Here is a 22,499-nt window from a genome sequence, read left to right on the forward strand (position 1 = left end):
AGGCCACTCGGAGGCTCCGAGCTTCCAGTTCGGGGGCCCTGGCTGCGGCTCTGGGGACGGGAGGGAACACGGCCCAGGATGTGGATTCAAATCCAGCCCCGCCACTGGGGAGGTCGCCGCCCCCGACCCCGGGGGGTTTCTGCTGCCGTATCTGTACCAAGGGGGCTGTGTGCCCACCACACTGAGCGGGACCCTGTGCTGGGACCACAGCCGTCAGACGGGTCCCACGGGGCGGCAGACCGTGAGCACAGACCCCTGGCTGTGCGGCCCGAATCCCTCTGTGCCTCAGTGTCCTCGTCTGGAAGTGGAGATAACGACAGTCCCTAACTAACGCGGGGAGTTGTGGGGGGAAAAAAAAGTTGAAAGGAGCTACCACAGGTTAAACGCATGTCTGGAACAGTGCCTGACAGACAGTAAATAAATATATAACAGAATTTCAAGGAGCAAAGAGGCCTAGGGAGAGGAAATAATGCCACAGAGAGGCCTGGGCGGGGCTGACTTGGATGGGGAAGTCAGGGAGGTGAGCGGTCCAAGCAGCAGGCACAGCAGGTGCGAAGGCCCTGAGGCAGGCCCATGTTTGGAGACTGCGTGAATAAGGAGGAGGCCAGTGTGGCTGGAACGGAAGGAGCAGGGCCAGAATTCAGACCCGGCTTTGGTTGCATTAAAGGGGTTTCAGTTTTCTCCCAAAGGCACTAGGGAGCCACTGAGGGTTTCAGGCAGAGGGGGAGTGAATCTGATTTGCAGCCAGACTTCTGGCTCTCGTCGTCCGGGCTTCTGTGTACATTTATTGAGCACCTACCAGAAACCAGGGCCTCAGGGGACAACACCGGGCGGAATGAGACTTGCTCGTGGCCAAGTTGAGAGAAAGGGAGATACTGGGTACGCCCACGAGCTTCCATTCACAGCTTGGCGTGGGGGTTTGAGTCCCAGCTCTGCCACCGTCCTGAGGCCCCCCCTTCTTGTCACGGAGTTGCCTCACGGATGGAACCAGACCTACGCCTAGACTTTCACATGCACGGCCATCACATTTCAAACGCATAGCCCTAATCTTAAAAAAGTGGACCACGCCCCAACCATACGACCCAGGAATCCCACTGCGTAAGCGGGTGAGAGGCAGAGAGTGAGGGAGACAGAGAATCCAAAGCAGGCTGTGGGTGCAAAGCCTGATTGATACAGGGCTCGAACCTACGAACTGCGAGATCATGGCCCGAGCGGAAGCCCGGCGCTCAACCCACTGAGCCCCCCACCCCCACCCAGGCGCCCCACGCGCGGCAGTATCCCCAACAGCCCAACCCGGAAGCCACCCAAACGTCCACCGACAGGTGAGTGAATAAGGAAGCAGCGATTCATGCCAACCATGGAACATTCCTCAGCCAGAAAAAGAAACAGAGCCCGGAGACACACAACAACCCAGAGGAACCTCAAAGCCATGAAGCTGGGCCACAGGAGCCGCGCTCAAAAGGTGCACTCTATAGCACAGCTAGAAAATGCAAACTAATTTATAAGGACTTCAAGCAGATCGGTGGTTGCCTAGGAAGGGGTGGGGGCGGGGGGTGGGACAGCACGGAGGATATTGGGGGGGACGCAGGGATGGAGGACCTTTGGGGTGAAGGCGTGCAGGACGCGCGCGCTCTGGTTTTACGCGCGGCTGGGAGCCCTGCATACGCGCGCATGCGCGCGCCCGCGAGTGCTCACGTGCGAGAGAATACGTCCAACTGCGCCCGTCCAATATTTGCAGGTTTTTGCCTGCCAGCCCCCCTCCCCCAAGCTGTAAAAACAAAGTGAGACAACTACGAAACATTCACTTAGCTCAGCACCCAGGGTGCAGGGGGTTCCGGCTGGGTTGCAGACTCCGTGGCCCTAATGGTGAAGGGGCCTGGGGGTGGGGGGCGGGGCATCCCGGGGGAAGCTCGTCCAGGGTCACGAGCTTGCCCGCAGTCCTTCCCCCTCTGCACGCCCTCCGCCCGGAGAAGGAGCCTGGGCCTCGCCAGCCTGCGCTTCCCCCGCCCGGGGCCGCCGCCGAAAGTAATTTCTTAACGCGCTGCTCTCTGCCAACGAGACGCAAGATTAATTACAGCCACAAACACACTGGGCACCACCTAAATATTTCATAGATCTGCGTGTGCGCGCACACACGCACACGCTCACACGCAGCCGGCGGGCTGGCTCTTGGTTTTTTTCTCTTCTTTCCGTTTTTCTTTTGCTTTTCTTTAAAGGGGGCTGCAGGTAGACACGTGGGGAGACTCCCCTCCCCTCTTCTCTCCTGTGTCTTTCCTCCCTTCCTCCCCCCAGAGGGGTCTCCAGGGGGTGGGAGCCTTCTTAGGGCTCAAGGAAGGGATCAGTTCCCCTGGCTGTCTCTGTGCAAGGCGCCAGCTGTGCTGGTAGACTGGAAGAGGTGGCAGGGCCTCTTGGCCATGACCTTGCTCTTGGGGAAAACCGGAGGCCCCTGGGGCATTAGGGGAAATGGCCAAGAGTCCCCTCCCCCTTCCCGAAGAGCCAGTCAACGTGCATTTCTTCGCGTGGCAGGCGATCACTGGGGCACCGAGTGCGGACAGCATCAGAGAGACCCCTCAGCTCCTCGGCTGTGTAACCTTGAGTCAGTGCCTTCCCCTCTCTGAGGCTTGGTTTCCCCATCTGCAAAATGGGGGGATGATAGTTCCCTACGTCGCAGGGCTGCTGTGAGGCCCAAAGTAGGTCTAAAATCCTTATAAAGTCCTCAGCCTGCCACAAAATATACACATCCGAGGTTCGATCGATGCGGCTCTCACGAGGGAGGCACGATTACTGTTTGTTGAGCTCCGGGCCCTGTCCCAGGGGTGGAAATGGAACAGCAAAGGAGACGGCCCCAGCTCTCACACCCCTCCCCATGCCCAGACTTCATCTCTTTTTCTTTCACCCTTGCACTTTATATATGGAGGCTCGCGGGGACTCCGTGCGGGACGTGGACAAAGGAACTCAAAGATGCCTCAGCAGTCTCAAGGCCTCTTCTTTTTGCTGATGGGGAGACTGAGGCCCAGGGAGGGGGCAGGGAGGGCTCCCAGGCCTCCACCCCCGAGCCCAGCCCTCAGTCTCAAGTGGGGCTCCGCATAGGCCCGGTCGAGTCCTCGCCCGTCCCCAGCCCTGCAGCCGCAGGAGCTGCCTGCCTGCAATTTACCAAATGTGACAGGGTCTTGGCCCCGATGGTACAGCCTGAGCCAGTGGCACCTGCAGGGCCGTCACCTCCCCGCTCCCGGGTCTGAGCGATGGACCGAGGGAGCGAGAGTCGGGCAGGTACTGTTTGTCAGGGGACAGCTGGGGACTCTCTCCGACCCCAAGGATGGGCAGATCGGGACCTCGCCAGACAGCTATGGAAACTGAGGCTCCGAGGACAGAAAGTAAGTCATCCTGGTTCATATGGGTATTCGTCGGAGTCCCCCTGGTTGCTGGGCCGGGGGGCTGCAGAAGAGCCTTCCTGGGGCTCATGCCCAGTGGGGAAGATGCACAACAAACAATAAACACTACAAATAATCGTGTGGTGTGTTGGTGCTACGGGGAGAGGGAGCAGGGAGAGGGGGATGGGATGGGGACCGGGCCTCACTGAAGGGGTGACATCGGAGCAGACAGCCCAGGGAGGTCGGAAAAGTAGCCAGGTAGCTGGAGGAAGAGCATTGCAGGCAGAAGGTCCGCCCATGCAAAGGTCCTGGGGCAGGAGTGGGTCTGGTGTTCTCCAGAAACAGCAAGGAGACCAGTGTGGCTGAAGCAGCGTGAGTAAAGGGGAGAGAGCGGGGAGGGGAGGACAGGAAGGGGACAGGAGGCGGTCCTGTAGGGCCTCAGGGACCGCAGGGAAAACTCGGGCTTTCCCCCCAGGAAGGTGGGAGCCCTGGAGGGCTGCTGGCAGAGGAGGGGGGGACCTGACTCGAGTGCTCATGGACGCCCTCTGGTGGCCGCTATGGGGCGGGAGGGGGCAAATTTAGCACAGGCGGTCTGGGAAGAAATCTCTAGAGAGGTGCGCTTTGAACTCGAGGTGAGTGAGAAGCCACCCTGGAAAGATCTAGGGTGAGAAAGGGCACACCAGGCAGACGTCACGGCTAGAGCAAAGGCACTGAGGCAGGAACAAGCTTGAACCGTGTGGAGTAGCACCAAGATGGAATGAGATGGGAGGGGACAAGATCGGGACCACGCAGAGCCCTGTGGGCCCCAGGGAGGAGTTTTGGTTTTAGTGGAAGGCCACGGGGAGCCATGGGAGGGCTTTGAGCAAGGGGAGGGGACACAATATGACAGATGATGTGGTAGACAGAATAATATCCCTGAAAGGATGTCTCCACCCTAATCCTTCGAACCCATGAGTACGGCACCTTACGTGGTGCAGTGGGGTAAACAGTTTCCCCCCAAAATTCAGACCCACCCAGAAGCCCAGAATATCACCTTATTCGCAAATAGCGGCTGCAGACGTAATCAGTTGCGGATCTCGGCATGGAATCATCTGGGCCCAGGGTGAGCCTTAAATCCAATGACCGGTGGGTGTCCAGGCAAGAAGAGGAGAGGACACAGAGACCAGGAAGGAGAGAAGCTGGAGGCAGAGATGGCAGGCGGCGGCCACAAGCCCAGGAACACCTGGGGCCACCAGGAGCCGGAAGAGGCAGGAAGGACCCTCCCCGAGAGCCTTGGGAGCGAGCGCGGCCCTGCCCACACCTGGACCTCCGACTTCCGGCCTCCAGAACCTCCAGAGAATAAATCTTTGTTGTTTTAAGCCGTCCGTTTGTGGTACTTTGTTACCGCAGCCCCCAGGAGAAAGGAAATTTGCGAGTGTGACTAGAGGAAGGATGTCGACATGAGGAAGTTCTTTTCGATCAGCCATTGGGCCCAATGCGATCACCTCCGGCAGAGACGTGGGCAGACCCAGTGCTGCTGGCCCTGGAGCAGGGGCCACCGGCCAGGGATGCGGCGCCTAAAGCGGGGGGACGGGCTCCCTCCCTGGATCTCCCGGGAGGAACCAGCCCTGCCCACGCCTGGGTTTCTAGCCCACGGAATCCCTCGTGGACTTCTGGCCTCCAGGAGCGTAAGATAATAGATGTGTATTGGTTAAGCCCCTAAATCTGTGGTCATGTTACAGCAGCCACAGGGAGCTCGCACGGGTGGTTTCAGTGGCCTCCATTTGGAAGGAGCGCCATCGGGGGCCCCTGGGTGGCCCAGTCGGTGGAGCATCTGACTTCGGCTCAGGTCACCATCTCACGGTTCGTGGGTTCGAGCCCCGCGTCGGGCTCTGTGCTGACAGCACTCTGCTTAGGATTCTCTCTCTGCCCCCATTTCGCTCACGTGTGCTCTCTCTAAACAAACAAACAAACAAACTTGTAAAAATAAAAATAAAAAATGTAAAAAAGTGGGGCACCTGGGTGGCTCGGTTGGTTAGGCATCCACGTCGTGGTCTCAGGGTTGTGAGTTCAAACCCCGTATTGGGTTCCACACTGGCATGGAGCCTACTTAAGAAATAAAAAATAAAAACATGCAAAGAAGTAATATTTTGGGGTGCTGAGTCTTCTTTTGGGGTGATGGATGTGTTTTGGAAGGAGAGAGAAGCAGGGCTGCGTTGGGACGGACTCCACTGGACTGGTGAATTTCGCCGCACGTTTGTGAATTTCACTTGGATTAAAACAAAGTAACAGTAAAACAAAACAAAATAAAACCCTGGGCAAAAACGCCCTTGCCTTGGGCGAACCCCGTTGGTAGTCTGGTGCAAATGCTTCCAGAACTTTCTCCTCCTCCGTCATTGTTCTGCAGCTTCCTCTTGCCCCGCCCACGTATCCCAGAGGTCAGTCCACATGGGCTCACAGAGCCGACCCCAACCTTTACCCTGTATCCTGCTTGCGTCGTGTTCCCTCATATACGGGCGGCCCCTGGTGGTGAGCTTCTTTCTGGTGGTTTCCACATATTTGCACTTCGATGCTGAAGCAAAGGTGAACAGGTCTGTAGAAGTTGGGTAGAGACGGAGTTTGGTTTATTGTGTCACTGAATGCCACCGACATCTCCCTTTGTCCCCATATACGTGAGGGTGCTCCTTCCATGTGCCCCTCCCCTGCTCCAAATCCTCCCAGGGCTCCCTACTGCCCCTGGAGTAAAACCTCAAATCCTCCCTGCGGCCCCAAAGGCCCTGCACGACCTGCCCCGTCTCCTCCCTCTCCCCTGCTGCCTCACTCTGCTCCAGCCACATGGGCCTCGCGGTTTCTCCTTCACGCCGGGCACGGTCCTGCCCCAGGGCATTTGCACAAGCTGTACTCGCTGCCTGGATTTCTCTTGCCGCTCACCCCCCTCTCCAGGCAAACTCCTCATTCTGCAAACCACAGCTCCAATGACATTTGCTCATTCCACACGCATCGAGGGGAGAGAGAAAGGGGAGGGTGTCGGGGTGAGAATGTGGGACTGTCCAAGGGGAGAGGCCAGGTAGAGACTGGCGAGGAGGGGGGTGAGGAGCCGGGCCTGGGCCCTGGTGAAGGGAGGGAGGGGGCTGGAGGCCGAAAAGTCTGCTGGGCCGGGTGGGGCCCCCCGCCGGCCCCCCACCAACGTGCTAGCTCTCGCACGTCAACACTCGCCAGAGATGCGGGAAGTATTTTCTCCCCGGCTGACACTTTTGGCAAAATACAATTGCTCCAGCTTTTTTCCTGTGCAAAAAACATGTCCATCAAAGCCGTCCCCGCGGTGCCTGCAGGAAAAGGAGGCCGCTGAATCTGGTCCGGGGATTGCAAGAGGGGCTCTGGGGAGGGGGAGACGCAGCTGCCTCGTCTCTCGCTGTGGTTGGAGGGCGACAGAAAAACAGTGAGAACGATAGTAAAAATGGTGGCTGCTCGCTGAGCGCTCGGTCAGAGCCAGATGCGCCCCCGTCTGCCCGCACAGCTCCACGGTTATCGTGAGCCCCGTTTTTCAGATGAGGAAGCGGAGCCCAGAGAGGGGAAGACACATCCCCACGGCCACACGGCAGAGCCAAGATTTGAGGCCAGACCGTACTTCACTTCCCCAAAGATGCCTGGAACAGCTCCTGCCCAGACGAGAGGGGGGAGGAAAGACACGGGAGGTTGAGGGATCAGCATACGCAAGGGCTTCAGGTGTGTCCAGCAGCCCTCAATTAAATCAGTCTGTGGCCATGTGGCGCCTAGGAGATCGAATGCTCTTGGCGTCCCCTCGCTGGCCAGTCATACCTTCTTCGACTGCCTCCATCGTCCCCGTCACATCCGAGTCCCCACAGACCCCTAAGCCAGGGGTGCGTGTGAGCTGTGCAACCTGAGGCAAGTTGCCTAACCTCTCTGGGCCGCAGTTTCCCTGTTGGTTAAAATAGAAAACAAATCCGTGCCTCCCCATTAAAACAGCTAACGTTCCAAAACCACTTTGGACGTGGCCTGGCACGCCGTAGGTGCTTAGCGATGTGGAATATAATTAGATAAGTGACTCCTGACCAAGGACTGGGCCGCCCCGGGGGCATCTTCCTTTCTGCCCGCCCACCCACCCAACCCGGGGAAAGTTCCGACCTCTAGAAAGGCAACAGGAAGATGGCTCTGCTCCTGGAGTCCCAGCTGCTGCCTGTTCTCATGGCAAGGGACTGACTTTTCTAGAACGGTGCCCCTCCTCCCAGTTTCCATCCGGAGTCAGCACCGCCGCATAAATCCCGCTTTACGGCTGTTATTGACGGGGAGCGGGGAGAGCAGCCCTAGCGAGGCCCAATTAATTTTCCCGTCTGGCATCTGTGTGCCGGGTGAATTTCTGAGCTCCTGGAGGGAGGGGACAGAGCGAGCTGGGGACAGGCCAGGCTGAGGACAAGGTCGTGGGCAGGCGGGGGCATTCTACACCCCCGTCCTGGGAGCACTGTTCGGGGAGTCCCAGACTCGGAACCCCACGCTCTCGTCTGGAGCGTAGAACAGAACGTGGCTCTAAATCCTGAGTATAGGGCAGGGTTTGCGATTTTTAATTAGGATAAAAGCGAGAGTTTCACTGCAGAGACGTTTGAGCAAAAAACACAAAGGAAGTGAAAGAGGGAGGAAGAGCTTGCCAGCAGCGGGAACAGCCAGTGCAAAGGTCCCGGGGCAGGACCCTGCTACCATGTCGGGGGACCAGGGAGGAGGCACGCGTGTGGCTAGAGCGGAGAGATGGAGGGGGAGAGAGGGAGGAGGGGAGGGGAGAGAGGGAATGGGGGCAGGTCACAGAAGGGCTTCTGGGCCTCAGAGTGGACTTGGGGCTTCCCCTCCCCCTTCCCCCCAGGAAGGTGGGAGCCCTGGAGCGCTGTGGGCGGAGGAGGGCGGGACAGGACTCACAGGCGCCCTCTGGCGGCTGTGAGGAGAACAATTCGGAGATCCACAGTGAAAACAAAACCCAGTGACTAAATTCTCCTGCTTCGGGGCCCCAAGCTGTGAGCCCACGGCCTCCTCTCTCTTTAAAAGGAAAATCAGGGGCGCCTGGGGGGCTCAGTCGGTTAAGTGTCCGACTTCGGCTGAGGTCATGATCTCCCGGTCTGTGAATTCGAGCCCTGCATCGGGCTCGGAGCCTGGAACCTGCTTCGGATTCTGTGTCTCCCTCTCTCTCTGCCCCTCCCCCACTTGCACTCTCTCTCTCTCAGAATAATAAATAAACGTTACAAAGCATTTTTCAAAAAGTTTTAGAAGGATGGAAAGGGAATTGAAGACAATCTATGTTCCCTTTCTTTGGTGTAATGAGAGAATGGTTAAGCAGTGGTGTATCAGTTAGCAACTGCTGCGTGACAAATTCTCCAAAACAGCAACTTCAATTTTTTTTTATGTTTATTTTTGAGAGAGAGACAGACAGACAGAGCACGCGCAGGGGAGGGGCAGACGGAGAGGGAGACACAGAGGCCGAGGCAGGCTCCAGGCTCTGAGCCGTCAGCACAGAGCCCGACGCGGGGCTCGAACCCACGAACCGTGAGATCGTGACCCGAGCCGAAGTCGGACGCTCCACCGCCTGAGCCCCCCAGGCGCCCCTCAGCTACTTCTCTGCTCTCATCCCCTAACTCTGAGCCCCCCTTTATGACCTCAAGACTAAGCACAACAACTACAATGATAGTAATCATGACATTGGTTGAGCACTCTCTGTGTGCCAAGCCTTACTGTCAACGCTATAAATACATCAGGGTCGGCCCAAGGTCAAATACAGCCTCCCCACCTGTTTTTTTTGTTTTGTTTTGTTTTGTTTACATTTTTAAATGGTGGGGGAAGAAGAATCAAAGAATAATATCTTGGGCCACCCAAAAATGATGAAATTCAAACTTCAGGGTCCGTGAATCAAGTTTTATTGGCACACAGCCAGTCATGGCATCTGCTGCACGATGGCCGCGTGGACCGTAGGGCCTGCAAAGCCTAAAATTGGGACTTTCTGGCCCTTTCCAGAAGGTTGGTGGTCCCTGCTGTCCGTGTATTAACTCTTTATAACAACTCTGTAAGTTAGACGCCATTGCTGTCTTTGGTTTATACAGATAGGGAAACTGAGGCATGGAGGGTTAAGTGGCTCGGCTACAGTCTCAGTGGATAAGTGGCCAAGCGTGGGTTTGACCCCAGGTCTGCCGGACTGTCCACACAGTGTTCTCAGCTCTACACCATACCTGGCCATGCCCTTTGGGCCCCCCCCTCAGCACTTAGGGCTGAGAGTGTCTGGTTCCAGCTCTTTCTCCCCACCAACCCGGGGAGGAAGTGGGTGGTCAGCCAGTGCCCGAGACAAGCTTCCTCCGGGCCATCCGGGAAGACAGCCAATTAAGAGCGAGTCAATTAAACAAACTCCATGCTGACCGTTGCCCCCTTTTTCTGACCTCGGCCAAGGGGCTCGCGTTCTGGACTCGGCCAGAACTTGGGTTCGAGCAAACGCATTTGTGGGCAGATCTGAGAAGGGGCTGCAGGATCAGGAATCCATCCGGAGAACTCAGACCCGGCCCCCTGGGAGCCTTGATATTGGATCGTATGATCTGACCCCCCCCCCCCTGCTTAGGGAAGGGGGTGCTGCATGAGTAAACACTGGGAGGGGAGAACCTCTTTTGCAGAAGGTGAACTGCTCGGTGGGACTGACAAGTGTGAGCGGAGCATTGAGGAAAGAAGGCTGTAATTTGCTCATTTTGCCTGTCAATCAAGTAATGAAGTTGGCTGTTTCTTTGTCGCGTGCCATTGGAGAAATGTGACCCCTGGAAATGGAAATAGTGTTACCATGCAGACCCTTCCTGGGGCGCCTTGAGGTGGGGGGGGGGGGGCTCCGTCAGTTGAGCATCTGACTTCGGCTCAGGTCATGATCTCACGGCTCGAGAGTTCGGGCCCCGCGTCGGACTCTGTGCTGGCAGCTCGGCGCCTGGAGCCCGCTTCGGATTCTCCGTCTCCCTCTCTCTGTCTCTGCCCCTCCCCTGCTGTCTACATGGAGCCTGAGAACAGACCAACGCAGAGATAGCATAATAGACAGAGAGAAATGAGCTCCTGGATCCAGCCACACCTGAAACTCACATACACCCGGGCTTGTCACTTACAACCTGGGTTTTTCTTCACGTGGCTTATGCGTGGTGACAAATAACGCCCTCACCAAGCACTTCCCGATCTCCCACCTTCTGGGGGCTGGAAGATGACCTCATCGTTCGACAAACTTCATTCAACCTCTCCCCAAACTCCGCGGGGGAGACTATACTTCCCTGCCCCACTGAGGTCAGGCCCAGCCGTGTGCCTTGCTTTGGCCAAGGCAATATGAGCAAAAGTGGCAGTGTGAACACTTCTGAGCCCGGGCCCTAAGAGGCACTGCGTGTTTCTGAGTGCCCTCTCCGTTCCTGCCTTTAGCCATGACACAAACATGCCCCGAGGAGCCACCAGTCCAAGGAAGATCAGCAACACACGAACCAGATCTGGACACGATTCCCAGGTTAGAACGCAGTCCAGCTGGCCTGGGGGCTTGAGAATGAAACAAGTGTTTGCTGTTGTGCCACAGAGTCTTGGTGGATGCTTGTCACACAGCCATAGCTGACTGTTGCATGAGCATACAGGTGGGAAACGATCTGTGTCATTTCAGAACCTTTACTGCCACTGAGAGACCTTCCGGAGTTCATTCTGTGTGCCGCGGAGACCACGATTTTCTTTTTTTTATATAAAAAATTTTTAGAGCTTATTTACTTTATTTTGAGAGTGTGTGTGTGTATGAGTGGTGAAGGGGAAGAGAGAGAGAGAAAGAGAGAGAGACAGAGAATCCCAAGAAGGCTCCACGCTGTGAGCACAGAGCCCAACACGGGGCTCGAACCCGCAAACCACGAGATGGTGACCTGAGGGACGCCTAACCGACCGAGCCACCCAGGCGCCCCGTCTACCTGTTGGAATTTAAATCAGCCCGGCTTCCCCGGGGTGGCCTCGTGGAATCACCACCCGGTGCTTCCATTCTTTCCACGAGCTCGCCAGGGTCACGTGGGAGGGGCCTTCCGGCCCCCAGACACCCAGAACTCGGTCCTCAGAGAGTCTGAACGTCCCCCCCATCGCTCTGCTCACCTTTGGGACACACCCTCCCACGAACCTGCTGGTGGCTATCCCCCACGGACTCTGGGATGCCACCACGCAGAAGATCCGCCTCCGTTCTGCATCCCGCAAAGGATGACATCAGCCCCGCCAGCAAAATCACGGCCCCCGGCCAAGAAGACCCATCCCCATCTCAGAGATGTTAAAATGTGAGACTCGCACGCCTCCAAATCGGCAAAACGTGGTGTGGTCGTTGCTGCGTGGCTATCTCTTCTGCTGGACCCGGGAGGCAGGACGTGGCTTGTCTTGGTCACCGCAGAGCGCCCAGTGCCCAAGACAGGTGTGGTTGAATGAGCGAATGGACCGTCTGGCCCGACGCGAAGAAGTTTCAGGCACTGTCTCGCGGTATCCTCACCACGCGGGCACCAGCACTCTCTGCGTTTTTAAAGGGGAAACTGAGGCTTCTGGAGGGATAGTGACTTGGCCAAGGCCGCGCCATCACGCCTGAGGCTGACCTCCGAGCCTGAGGCCTGCCTCCGGCCCCGGCCCCCTGCCTGCCCGTTCCAACGTCCCCCCGACACCCTTCTCCGCCAGCCACGCTTCCCCAGAACCTGTCTCGTGAAAACCAAATCACGCCTGCCTGAAAGTCGACATCGAAATTACTGCGGAGCCCTTGACTCTGGGTAATTAAGAGCATTTTGGGACGCCTTGCTTGATTAAAAGCAGATCATCCGTTCAGAATGAAAATTCAGAAGGCAAATTGCTTTTGTTGCCTTCACGATGCTATTTTAAACCCACGAGGCTCTCCAGCTAATAAAGGCCCGTCACTTGGGCTGTCGGCCTGCTCGGGGCCCATTTGCATGGCTCCCCGACGCGACACCCAGACCTGGAGGGACCCCTGTCGGGGCATCAGACCTCAGCGTGGCCCCAAACCTGCTCCCATCTCCCATCAGGGACACCCTGATGTTTGCCTGGCCCCCCACCTGGCCCCACTGCCCCACTTACAGACCCCGCCCTCTGCTCCGGGTCCCAGCCCCTGCCTCTCCCGCTGCCTTCTTGCCCCCCATTGTGGCTCTCAGCACCCAGGTTGTAACTGCCCAGTCACGTGTCCCTCCACCCCCCTCCCCAGACTGTGAGCTGGTGTCACCAGTGCCCAGAATAGATCATGTCACTGAGGAGGTAAAGAATGAATGAAGGAGTGAGTGAGTGAGCGAGTGAATGAGTGAATGAATGAATGAATGAATGAGTGAACGAATGAGTGAACGAATGAGTGAGTGAATGAATGAGTGAATGAGTGGGTGAATGAATGAATGAGTGAATGAATGAATGAGCGAATGAATGAATGAGTGAATGAATGAATGAGCGAATGAATGAATGAGCGAATGAGTGAGTGAATGAGAGAATGAATGAGTGAATGAGTGAGTGAACGAGTGAGTGAATGAATGAATGAGTGAATGAGTGAGTAAATGAATGAGTGAATGAGCGAATGAACGAATGAGTGAATGAGAGAATGAATGAGTGAATGAGTGAGTGAAGAAGTGAGTGAGTGAATGAGTGAATGAATGAATGTGTGAATGAGCGAATAAATGAGCGAATGAATGAACGAATGAGTGAATGAATGAGCGAATGAATGAATGAGCGAATGAGTGAGTGAATGAGAGAATGAATGAGTGAATGAGCGAGTGAACGAATGAGTGAATGAATGAGTGAGTGAGTGAACGAGTGAATGAATGAATGAGTGAATGAATGAATGAATGAATGAATGTGTGAATGAGCGAATGAGCGAATGAATGAGCGAATGAGCGAATGAATGAATGAATTCATGTGTTGGAGTGGGAGGAGCGAGAGGCGGATCTCAGACATCAGGCTCTCAAACAGCCCCACCCCTCTCTAAAGCTCGCCATCTGCAGGACGAGACCCCCCCCCCTCCTACCACTTTGTCCCCTCCCGTCCCCAGCCTGTGACAGGGACCCCCATGGGAGCCCGGGCCAGCCCCCCAGTCCCCCGCGAGGCGGGGGTGTGGGGGCAGAAACCGCAAAGCGGGCCGCGGGCGTGCCTCTGGGGGTGGGGAGGCTCCTCCTCACAACTGGGCAGTGTTGCCGTTTGGGGTGAAAATGCCACGAGCACCGACAGCATCTGGAAGTATTGAAGCCAGGGGCACACACTTTGGCCCGAGGAGCCTTGACTAACAATGAGTAACAATGTAAAGCAGCAGCGGGCAGGGCGGGGTGGGAGCCCTCCGTCCACCCCCTCGCCCCCAGGGGACAGTAGGAGCTATCCGGAGACATTTGTAGCTGTCACAGCTGGGTTGAGGGAGCTCCCAGCGTCACGTGGGTGGGGGGCCAGGGATGCTGCTCAATCACCCCAGGACGACGCCCCTCCCCTCCCCACACAGAGTGACCTGGCCCCATGTCGATGTCAGCAGGGCTGAGATGGGGTGGGGGGCCCCCTGACGCCAGCTACTATTTAGGGACACTGACTGCACCAGGCTTTTCCGGGGGCTTTTCTGTTTTAACTCCCCGGGCGGTGGGCACAAACAGCAGCCCATTTTCCAGAGACGGAAAACCAAGGCCCAGAGCCGCACAGTCACGAAGGCCACACTCTGTTAGAAGGTCAGCCATGCAAGGGCCAGGCAGGTGGCCTGTGTCCTGTTGGCTGCTGGGTCCCCGGGGCCTAGCGCAGGAGCCTAGAGCAGGTGCTTCGGAAACGCAGCGGGAGAGCAGAGCCAGGATCCCAACCCCAGCCAGGCGATCCTTTGGTGTCGGATCCGGGTTGTTCTGACTGCAAGCCTCCCTCTCAGCTGAGAGACTCTTCTGCTGCCCCCCCCCCCCCACCTCGTGTCCCTGCAACTCCCGGGACAGCTGAGCCCCCTGGGTTCCAGGAGGCCGGGGGCGGGAGCTTAACTGCCCTTATTGATGCCTCTGAAAAGGGAGCAGGTGCCCGCGGCTTTGCCAGGAGGCCCCGGTCGTCGCTGCCTTTGTGCCCGAAGCTGGTAGAATCCTCCGCCCGAACGGGCTTCCTTTCAGTCCGAGGATTCCACGTTCCACTTCTGCTGCCACATCCTCGCCTGAAAATCCCTCATTCTGCTCCGGCCCGGCCCAGAATGCGGGCGCCTTTGTTCCTCTTTTCTTGGCCTTGTCTGCGTTAATCGCTTCCTCCCGGAGCTGTGGGAGGAGGGGGGGGGGGGGGGCGAGAATAAATAATATGGAGGGTAAAATAAAAGAGCTTCTCCCAGCTTTGGGCGGCGGTTTCGCGGAAGGGGATTTTCACCTGGCACTTGCAGATATTGACAAAGGCGGGCGAGGGGTGAGGGGCGGGCAGGGGTGGGGGGGTCGGGGCGCGGCTTTGGGCCGGCGCACTTGGCCCGGGCCGCAGCGCCCTGAGATATTCACAGAAACACACTCATCGGGCCTGCCTTCACGAAGATCTCGCTGCCAGACCTTCATTAACCCGTGCCCGGGAGACCGCCATCAACGCTCCCCAGGCCTGGAGAAGGAAGGGAGGGGGCGGGGGAGGGGGGGCAGGGGGGGATGGGCATGAGCCCAAAGTTGGATGGAGGTTTGGGAAGCAGAGACTCCCCGGGCGCCAGCCTCCTCTCTCTCTCTCTCTCTGTGACTTGCTGTGTGACCTTGAGGAATCCACCTGCCCTCTCTGTGCCTTGCCAATAATCAGCCCTTTCTGTTCCCAGCCTGGAGGGCTGTACTCTCTAGGAGTGCTTAGACAGTGGAAGGTAGTTGCTCAAAGCCACCCAGCCATGGAGAGGTAAGCCCTCAGTTCGGGGGCTCCTTACCAGAGGCTGGTCAGGGCGTCCAGATGGAGAACAAAAGCCACCGTGGCAACATCGTCCCAAGGCTCAGTCCCACATGGCCTCCGGAGCCCGTCCTCACCGGTATTTCGAGGAGGAAAGGCTGTCAGAGCCGCCCCGTGAAAGTGAAAGCTTCCCGGCTGCTGTAGCCAAGGACCACAGTTCAGTGAAACACCGCAAGTTTGGTGCCTCCTGGTTCTTTTTTTTTAAGTTTTATTTATTTACTTATTTTGAGAGAGAGAGAGAGAGAGAGAGAGAGAGCGCAAGTACAAGGAGGGGAGGGGCAGAGAAAAAGAGAGAGAGAGAGAATCCCAAGCAGGCTCCACAGTGTCGGCACGGAGCCCGAGGTGGGGCTCGAACTCACCAACCGCCGAGATCATGAGCTGAGCCCAAACTAAGAGTCGGGGGCTTAACCAACAGAGCCACCACCCGGGCGCCCCCCCCCACCCCGCTTTATTTTAAGGTTTATTTATTTGAGAGGGAGAGAGAGGGAGAGAAGAGGGGCAGAGAGATAAGGGGACAGAGGATCCAAAGCAGGCCCCGGGCTGACAGCAGGCGAGCACGACGACGGGCTTGAACTCGCAAAACTGTGACATCATGACCTGAGCTGAAGTCTGACGCGCGACGGACGGAGCCACCCAGGCGCCCCTGTCATTGCCCAGTTCTTGAAAGTAAGAAGGCCAAGAATCTCCTGGAGCTGACCCCTGGCGTGGGCAGGGCTGGTTCATCCCGGGAGGGGGTGGGGGTCGGGGGGGGGGTAGGGCTGGTTCATGGAGGGGGTGCAGAAGGGGGGGGCAGGGGCGGCCTTTTCCCGCTTGCAGAGGCCACGCCCCCTTCGTCCTTAACACCTATCCCTCCAGCCTCTGCTTCTGGCCGCACATCCTCTCTGACCCTGACCCTCCTGACTCCCTCCTGGGAGGGCTCTGGTGATGCCTTTGGCTCCTGGCTAACCCAGGATAACCCCCATTTGAAAATCCTTACCTTGATCCCGTCTGCAAAGTCCCTTTTGCCGTGTAAGGGACATAATCAAAGGTCCTGCCCGCCCTCTGAGGGATCGTGGCCCCGAGGGAGTCAGAATAGAGGGTCTGGGCAAAGCCTTGGCATCAGGGGGCCTCAGTGTCCCCATCTGTAAAATGGGGATCAATCGTCCACCTGGGCTCTTAGGGCCCTGGAAAAGTGCTGCTCAACCAATTAACGCCAAATATTCAGCAGGGACCCAGACTCACGTGGGCCCTGTACCCATGGGCAGGATGATGGACACCAAGCATGGGGCGATATCCGTGACCCTGGTTCGATGCAGTGAAACGGGGTCAGGGAGGCCCTCCCTGAAGGGGGGAACCTGTGAGCAAACCCAGCTGAAAAATGGGGAGAACGGTAGCAACCGTTCACAGACTTGGGTGAGGAGGAAGCGACTCCATTCATGACCCACTCTAGGCCGGAAGCACAAGAAGGCAGATAGCACAGGCTCGTGACTTGCAGGCAAAACTCGCCCCTAATGACCCTGCACCCCTCCCCTCCCTCCCCCCCCCCCCCCCCCCGGGCTCTGCTGCCGCCTTCCTGGCTGGGGAGTCTCGTGTTGTCAAGAAACGAACGGGCTTGATCTCGCAGCCTCGCCCCAGGATCCGCTCACGACGGGGCGGGGGGGGGGGAGGGTGGTGTGCAGGGAGGGTGCAGGAGGGGGCACCGAAGCCCCAGTGACAAGGGCAGAATTAATCCCGACTCCTTTTGCATCTATTCGATAACACACACTTGTTCAGTCCCTTGAGGCAATGGAAGGAGGCTGTTGCATTAGGATTTCCTCTCTTCTGCTGCTGAAGAAAGTGCGGATTCAAATCCTGCTGGTGTGGGGCCCCGGTTCTGGGTTCAAGCCCGAGAGAAGCAGTCTGTGGAAAGGCGGCGGGGGAGGGGGAGGCACTGCGGGATCTTCAACCCAAATCCTGGACCTCTGCTCCCTGCAGACGCTTCCCTGCTCTTCTGTTCTGCCCACGGGCTCCGGTCCTTCTAAACGTCCCCTCCAGCCCCGTCTGGTGTCCGTCCTTTAGGGACACAGACGCCCCGCTCCTGTGGAACTGAGCGCTGCAAGGGGCCAGGGAGAGGTGGGAGGCAGAGATTTGACCCCGTGCTATCGCTCCGGTGGGTATCTCTTCCTTCAGTAGATATTTATTGAGCGCCTGCTGTGTGCTTGAGCCCATGCAGAGTGTAGGGGACACAGAAGAGACCGGGACGGATTTTTGTTCTTTTTTAATGCTCGCCCTTGTGTAAGGACACGGACAGGCTGAAAAATAGGGCGATGGGGCTAATTTGGGAGGCAGGTGCACAGGACAAGGGGGCCTGACCCGGTGAGGGGAGGCATCACAGAAGGCTTCCTGGAGGAGGTGACTCTGAGCAAAGATCTGAAGGACGTGTCAGAAGGAGCCAAGAGAGGGCATTTTAGGGGCTGCAGCAAAGTCCCGGGGGGGGGTGGGGAGACGGTCACTCCCTCAGGTAATTGGAGGGGGCATGAGGGATGCTGGGGGACCAGGGAGGAGGCGGAGGTGGGGGCCCGGGTGGAGGCAGAAAGGAGGAGACTGATGGAAGAGAGGCTTTGGAAGGAGGGCAGGCAGAACCCGGGGCGGACAGGCGTGGATGGAGTGAAAGGCTGACATCCAAGTCTCCAACTCAGGGACTGGGTGATGGGGCCACCTCGGGCCACCAGAGGAGGAGCGGGTCTGAGGGGAGACACGGAGGCCAGCTTGGGTCCTGAGGATAGAGGCACTGGGGTGCCCAGGGGAGAAGCCCAGGGTAGCGGCTGGGCCTGCAGGTAGGGGCTGGGCTGGTTGAACCCTGGCTTCTGTATCCACCCAGAACACGCTTCCCCCCAAACCTCCACCCAACTGACACACTCTTCTCCCTCCAGGTCTCGGCCTAGAAGACACCTCCACCGGGAGGCCCCACGGGGTTCCCACTGTGCCTAAGCTTCCCCCATTACGGCGAGGAGGGTGCTCTGCCGTCACCGCCTGCTCGTGGTGAGCCCTTAAGGGCGGGGGCCGCACCCATCTGAGTCCCGCCGTGTCCCCTGGCACCCAGTCAGCACCCTAGACAACCGTGTCTCTGGCTTTGTCACCATTACACGCCAGGCACCCCGTGGAGCCCCTTGGGTAACTCCCCGCCAGGCGTCCAGTCCCGGGCGCTTGGAGCGTCTCAGGTGCAAGCGAGACCCCGGTCATTTGCAGCCCAGCGAGGCCCCAGAAGAAAGCAAAACCTGAGGACACATCAGAAGCACCGACAGAGACCATTTCGCAGGTGAGGGCTCCCGCTGCCCACCACACACGATCCTGTGCAAGCGAGTGCGCTCTTCCCAAGGTCATTACCTGGTTCATTCTGAATTATCGATTCAAGGTGCCCCGAAGGCAGGGCCCATCCTTCCACCGACAGGTATGAATTGAGCACCGACTGTGTGCCAGGTGGTAAACCCTAGGCACTGTGGATGGGGTGGCGGCCAAGAGTCTCACCGCCAGCCCTCGTGTAGTCATTGGACTACAACGGGAGAGACGGCTAAGGGCCGCGTCAGCAAATACACAAACAAGGAAATGTCAGATGACGATAAGCTCAGGGCTAAAAGAGATAGAACGACAAAGTCGAGAAACTCAGGAATGCCGGATGAGTCAGGGACATCAGGGAGGGCCTCCTAGAGGAGGTGATGTTTGAGCTAAGAGAGTTAGTTGAAAGTTGAGATCGGACCCAGCCATGTGGATATCCGGGCAGAGGGCACAGCACGTGCAAAGGTCCGGGGCCAACACCATGCCCGGTATGTTGGAAGAACACAGAGAAGGTCCATGGGGCTGGAGCAGAGTGAGCTATGGGGAGGTGGGGGGAGGGAAGGGCAGGGAGGTTAGGGGAGCAGCACGTACAGGACCTTGTGAGCTGCCGGGAGGATGTGGGCTTTTATCCGGAAGGAAGGAAGGAAGGAAGGAAGGAAGGAAGGAAGGAAAAAAAAGAAAGAGAAAGGAAGTAAGAGAAAGGAAGGAAGGAAGAGAAAGAAAGAAAGAAAGAAAGAAAGAAAGAAAGAAAGAAAGAAAAGGAAGGAGGAAGGAAGGGAAAGAAAGAAAGAGAAAGAAAGAGAAAGGAAGGAAGGAAGGAAGGAAGGAAGGAAGGAAGGAAGGAAGGAAGGGAAAGAAAGAAAGAAAGAAAGAGAAAGAAAGAAAGAAAGAAAGAAAGAAAGAGGGAAGGAAGGAAGAGAAAGAAAGAAAGAAAGAAAGAAAGAAAGAAAGAAAGAAAAAGGAAGGAGGAAGGAAGGGAAAGAAAGAAACAGAAAGAAAGAGGAAGGAAGGAAGGAAGGAAGGAAGGAAGGAAGGGAAAGAAAGAAAGAGAAAGAAAGAAAGAAAGAGGGAAGGAAGGAAGGAAGAGAAAGAAAGAAAGAAAGAAAGAGGAAGGAAGGAAGAGAAAGAAAGAAAGGGAGAGAAAGAAAGAAAGAGAAAGAGAAAGAAAGAAAGAGGAAGGAAGGAAAGGAAAGAAAGAAAGAGAAAGAAAGAAAGAGAAAGGAAGGAAGAGAAAGGAAGGAACGAAGGGAAAGATAGAGAAAGGAAGAGAAAGAAAGAAAGAAAGAAAGAAAGAAAGAAAGAAAGAAAAAGGAAGGAAGGAAGGGAAAGAAGGAAAGAAAGAAAGAAAGAAAGAGAAAGGAAGGAAGAAAAGAAAGAAAGAAAGAAAGAAAAAGGAAGGAAGGAAGGAAGGGAAAGAAAGAAAGAGAAAGAAAGAAAGAGAAAGGAAGGGAAAGAAAGAAAGAAAGAAAGAAAGAAAGAAAGAAAGAAAGAAAGAAAGAAAGAAAGAAACTTGAAGTTGACCTTTGAGGGTTTGGGGAGGATAAAATGATCCTCACCTCCCACACGGCCCTGGGCAGACCCCGGAGTCCCCTCTTGACCAAGCCCCTGCCCCGCCCGAGACCTCATCTTGGCTACCCCACCCCCCACAGGATGACCCCGCTGGGCCCCCCACACTGTCCCCACCCTTGTCCTGGCTCCCGCCTCACACACAGAGTGCCCCACAGAATCACTCATGTAGCTCCCCTCCCCCTTCTGTCCCCACACCTGCCCGGCCTGGGGCGGGGGGGCTGGGAGAGAAGCCACCTATCCCCAGTGCCCCCACCTAGTTTCTGGAGGGACAAGGTCATGGCCACAAAGAGAACCATAGTGACTGTCACAGTGTCTGGACTGCACCCGTGCGCGCCAGCGAGGAATTCCTTTATTCCTTCCACAAACGCTGGCCTGGTGCCCACTTGGGGTCCGTCGGAACCAGGCCGAGCCCCGACTCCAGGCGGCCCCACGCTGGGTCTCAGTTTCCACATCCATCCCCGCAAGAGGCCGGGCCCCTCCCAGCCCCACCACCTCGAGATCCTAGACCCCGAACAACCTAAGTCCCGCTATGGGGCCTGGGGCGACAGACCCATGCTGGCTCGGCAGGGTCCCAAAGAACAGGGGTCCTGCCCCGCCCTCGCCCCTCAAAGCTCCCAGGACTGGAGGTTTCCAGGGGCCCCGGGGGGCAGCGAGTGAGGTCCTGGAGGTTTCCAGGGGCCCCGGGCAGCGAGTGAGCTGGTTAGGGTTAAGGCCTCGGCAGAGGAGGAACCTGCCGCTCTAGTCTGGGAGGCCCTGCCGGGAGCTCTATCTCCTGCCCAGCGGGGGCCGCATTAGCCGCTCAAAACCCATTCTGGGAAATTAGAGCAGAGACCTCCGCGACAATCACGGGTCATTCTCGTCTCCGGTTCCCAGGCTCTCCCGCAGGGATGATAGCAGCCAGTCTTAGGGGGGATGTGGGGGGACTGGGGGGTCCCAGCCGGCCGGCTCTGGGCCTGAGGCCTTCTCCAAGCAAGACAGAGAAAGAAAAGGGGAATCATTGAAGGATCTAAGGGAGTCAGGTCTCTGCTCCAACACCTTCCGTGGCTCTCAGCTGCCCAAGACTTCAGTCCAAATGGATCGACCTGACAAACAGCCCAGGGGACAAGCTTGCTCCGCCACCCCTCTCCATCTCTCTTCCCCCTGAGTTTGTGGGTTTTCTGAATGTCCCCCGACCCCAGCAGCCCACGAGGCAAAGCGGGGCCAGGTCTGAATTTATTTCAGGAGGGTGGACTTCAAGAGTGGCCTGATCCAGCATTCCAGCTGGGCCTCAAGAGTCAAAGTCCACTCTCTCTTCTGAGATCGAATCCCAGCCTCTTCCCCAAATTCCCCAAGTTTTTCCACCCCCAGGTTTTTGCCCACACCTGGCAGGCCTGTTTCACCACCACCCCCCCAACCACCCTCTCCCCCTAATTCCTTGGCAGAAATGTCCTGTCCAAAGACAGCACAGCCGTGGGGTCAGAGCAAAGAGAGGTCAGGAAGTTGTGTGCTGCCCAAGCCCACTCTTGTCTGCCCTTCTCCAGGCCTCAGCGTCCCAGGCTGGAAAATTAGAGGCGGTGACTCCGGGATCCTTAGGACCCCAGCCGACATTAGCACTGCTTCCTGTGAGCCCGGCCAGGAAGGAAGGACCAAAGTAGGTCCTCTGGTCTGTGATGAGGTGGGATTTCAATCCTCAGCTCCCGCGTGAAGTAGGTACCGCTGTTAGCACCCTTTCACGACTTGACTCAGAGACGTCCCTCCTCTGGCAGAAGGTCACACAGCCGGTGGGTGATAGAGCTGGGACTTGACTGTGGACCTCATTCCAGACCCTACGAACTTAGCCCCCAGGTACAGCACCTTTGGGTCTCCTGGCCAAGATTTCTGGGTTCAAATCTTTAATTCAGGCAACCAGGAGAGGGGTAGAAGGAGGCCTTTTCTCCCAGGAATGCATCTCCAGTTTTGAAAAGGAGTCAGTGGACTCAGTTTACCTCCTGGGGAGTCCCCCTTCCCCTGCAGGCTCCCCCACGTTGCCTACGACGATGCCCCGTCATCTCAGAGGCGGGAAAACTCAGGTTCACCAGGCAGAAGCGATCTTCCCAAGCTCACCGGCCAGCCAGTGCTGCGGTGGCTTTTGTCAGGCAGGGCCAACTGGTGGCACAGTCCCAAGTGACCTTATGGAGACAGGCCCTGGCCTCCATGAAAGCCCCGGTCGGGCTTTCAGATGAGACAGCCCCAACCAACAGCTTGACTGTGACCTTGTGAGAGATCGCAAGCCAGAGCTACCCGGCTACATGGCCTCCAAATTCCTGACCCACAAAACCAAGGGCAGCAATATATTATTATTTTCAGCCGCTACGTCTTCAAGGGATCTACACAACGGTCGTAACGAAAGCAAATCCCGAATTCTTC

Source organism: Panthera onca, chromosome A2 (genome assembly GCF_046562875.1).
Source record: "Panthera onca isolate mPanOnc1 chromosome A2, mPanOnc1 haplotype 2, whole genome shotgun sequence".
Classification (NCBI taxonomy): Eukaryota; Metazoa; Chordata; class Mammalia; order Carnivora; family Felidae; genus Panthera; species Panthera onca.